This window comes from Terrapene carolina, unplaced genomic scaffold, assembly GCF_002925995.2.
Source record: "Terrapene carolina triunguis isolate 2854851 unplaced genomic scaffold, T_m_triunguis-2.0 Scaffold95, whole genome shotgun sequence".
Classification (NCBI taxonomy): domain Eukaryota; kingdom Metazoa; phylum Chordata; order Testudines; family Emydidae; genus Terrapene; species Terrapene triunguis.
Window position 1 is genome coordinate 19,083,752 of NW_020664446.1, and position 3,669 is coordinate 19,087,420.

General features: G+C 46.1%; 1 protein-coding gene across 1 annotated transcript in view; it reads left to right on the plus strand.

Moving 5' to 3' along the window:
• The window catches only part of DMBT1 (deleted in malignant brain tumors 1), a 56,327-nt gene that overhangs the window by 38,975 nt on the left and 13,683 nt on the right, over nucleotides 1-3,669 (plus strand). The window lies entirely within an intron of this gene.

The following is a 3,669-nucleotide window of genomic DNA, read 5'->3' on the forward strand; positions in this document are numbered from 1 at the left end:
ATAACAGATATTTTGATTCATTAGCAATTTCAGAAAGTTGGGAAAAAATCATTTAGGGTAAGACCAAAAGCCAAAATATTTGAAACTTTCATGCCAAAGTGGCATGGCACAGGGAGTTAAAATATCTGATTTTTGTTCGCAGCTTTTTGACTTTCTTCCTGTGTGTCCCAAGTCACACTATGCCTTGGTTTCCCCATCCGTAAAAATGGGCATAAAGATACTTTCCTTCTATGTAAACTAGTTTGAGATCCGTACATGAACAGCACTATATAAATGTAAAGTATTATGATTATAAATCTGAGTTAATTTTATATTCTGCAGATATTATTTTTATTTTCCATTTTCCCCTGGGGATTCTTATACATCAGGGTCAGAGCTTCTTCCTATTTTTGCCAGTTTCCTAAAATTCCAATTTTTTAAAAATTTTCTATCATCCTGCCAGCTAATATAACAGGAGTACTTGTGGCACCTTAGAGACTAACAAATTTATTAGAGCATAAGCTTTCGTGGGCTACAACCCACTTCTTCGGATGCATATTGAGTGAAACATATCGAGGAGATATATATACACACATACAGAGAGCATGAACAGGTGGGAGTTGTCTTACCAACTCTGAGAGGCCAATTAAGTAAGAGAAAAAAAACTTTTGAAGTGATAATCAAGATAGCCCAGTACAGACAGTTTGATAAGAAGCAAGTGTGAGAATACTTACAAGGGGAGATAGATTCAATGTTTGTAATGGCTCAGCCATTCCCAATCCCTATTTAGCCCTGAGTTGATTGTGTCTAGTTTGCATATCAATTCCAGCTCAGCAGTCTCTCGTTGGAAAACAGGCTGGGGCAGGGGGTTGGGGTGTTGGAGGGGGTGAGGGCTTCACCTGGGGCTGTAGGCTCTGGGGTGGGGCCAGGGATGAGGAGTTTGGGGTGCAAGAGGGGGCTCTGGGCTAGGGTGTGTGGCTGAGAGGTTTGGGGTTCAAGAGGGGGCTCCGGGCTAGGGGATGTGGCTGAGGGGTTTGGAGTGTGTGAGAGGGCTCCTGGCTGACCCAGGGGGTTGGGGTGTGGGAGGGAGTACGGGCTCTGGGCTTGGGGTGTGGGCTCTGGGGTGGGGCCAGAAATGAGGGGTTCAGGGTGCGGGAGGGGGCTTCAGGCTGGGGCAGGTGGTTGGGGTGCAGGGGGGTGAGGGCTCCCACTGGCGGTGCAGACTCTGGGGTGGGGCCGAGGATAAGGGGTTTGGGGTGTAGGGAGGGGGTCCAGGCTGGGGCAGAGGGTTGGGATATGGGAGGGGGTTTGGGGTGCGGGCTCTGGGTAGCACTTACCTCAGGCAGCTCCCGAGAAGCAGTCGGCATGTTCCTCCAGCTCCTAGGCATAGGGAAGGCCCCAGGGGCTCTGCATGATTCCACCCCTGCAGGCGCTGCCCCCACAGCTCCCATTGCCCACGGTTCCCGGCCAATGGGAGCTGCAGAGCCAGCAGTTGGAGTGGGGGCAGCACAGGGAACCCCTGTGGCCTCCTCTATGCCTAGGAGCTGGAGGGACATGCCGGCCACTTCTCGGGAGCCTCACGGATCTGGGTAGGGAGCCTGCCAGCCCGCGCCAACCAGACTTTTAACCAGCCGCCAGGGTCCCTTTTCGACTGGGTGTTCCAGTGGAAAGATGGACACCTGGCAACCTACTGATCAGGAAAGGGTCATGTCGAACATCAGGTCAGCTCGTTGTGAGCAAGGGATTTGCTTAGGCCTCTCCACACTTCCACAGCATTGCTCTGTAGAAAGTAGAGGTCTTAGAGTTCCCCTGCATAGTCTTTCTGTGGTATCTCACTTGTGCTGTGGTTCCACTGCGCTTAGGGCTTTTTGCATGCATGAGGCATGGATTTGATATGAGACAATATTAGACACATGGTGTTTCCTCATCCCTAAATATAGTTGACTTGAACATGGTTCTAAGTGAGTTCAATAACTTAGAAAAGGTATCAACTAATTAACAAAAACAACATTTAACAGGCAGTCTAGTCCTTTTTAGATGCACAGATTCATACATGTTTAACAAATAAAGACCTGTCAGATAAGAATTACTTAATACATCATAGACCTGATGGTTGTGCTAAATCAGCATAGTTCCACCTGCTGTGCTAAAACAATATTGCTTTTCCCAATAGTAAGCATTTTTAAGTCTTAACGCAATAAGGTGACTGTGCCTCCACGATGCTGCAAGGAAGGTAAAAAAATCCCACTGGACCTTTTGCCAGTTTGGTCCAACAAACAAAAATTATTTCCTGCTCCCATAATGGGTGATCAATCAGCATCATAAATAACACAACATATACTAAGGGGAGGCTGGAGCAAGAGGCTTTTGGAAAAGACTGGGTAAGCCTAATAGGTAAGGGGGGGGGCACGAGAGCCAACCAGCTAGCTCATTCCCTCATTTCCATCCAATGGAGATGGTGGCGGACCTCAGGGGATAGCCCCCCTTTTCCCAGCCACACATGCTATCTCAAGCCAGCCCGCTACCCCCACCTCCTGGGTGCTGCCTCCTTCCCCCTCTAGTCACTCAATGTTATTTTCCCCATTGATTGAGGAGAGGGAGCATTCATATTATCTGAGGGTCTGGCCCCATATTTGTATGGGTAACTTCATACTCTGTTTACATTTGGAACACACAAATCCCCTCATTTTTCCTTAACCATTTATGCATTATTGTAAAACTTGCCCATTTAATTGAAATTGCTTATACTGTCTACTGTCAAAGAAGAAATAAAAATGGATAACATAGAAAGAATGCCAACCCTAAATAATTGGTTCATCTCATTCTCTATGCTAACCAGAGTGTCTGAGACAAATTTATGAGTAATTGTTCTTACTGCATTGAAAAGAGTAACAAGAAGCATTATATCCTGTATTTTGGTAATTGCCATTGCTTGAAAACAGAACGTTCATTCTGTTTGAATAGGATATAAATGTGTGATAGCCACCAGCACAAATTCTTCCCAGTAAAGTAGATACATATGGCTGTCGCTCATAGATTTTAATAAAAGCGTAAAGGCAGCTGCTGTGCTCCACCAGTCTGTGGAGGGAAAGTTAGACTGTACTAGTAATATATCCTTTTGGCTGTCAGTCAAAACACTTTGTTGAAAGTGTCTCAGACAGTGTTGGCCTTCAGTCCACACTAGCCCGACCTCTCATTGCATAAGTGCCAGTTGCTAGCATTTTTGCATGCACGCAGGTAAACGCTTGCCTACCACATTTGCTACATTCTTGACACACTGGACTGTTTGTGCAGGCAGAAAGCTTACACACAGACAAGTAGAACCTATGTTTTGGAAATGTGGCCCTTAGCAGTAACTACGCTACTGTACTGATAAGGGCAACAAAAATTATTAGGGGTATCGACCAGCAGGGGTATACAATTTTTATAGTGCGGGTGCTGAGAGCCATTGAACCAAACTGTAAATCCTGTATATCATGGAAACTATTTCAAGCCGGGGGTGCAGCAGCACCTCTAGTTCCGGCACCTATGTCAATCAGCTTCCACATGAGGAGAGATTAAAAAGACTGGTTTCAGAGTAGCAGCCGTGTTAGTCTGAATCCGCAAAAATAACAGGAGTACTTGTGGCACCTTAGAGACTAACAAATTTATTAGAGCATAAGCTTTCGTGGGCTACAACCCACTTCTTCG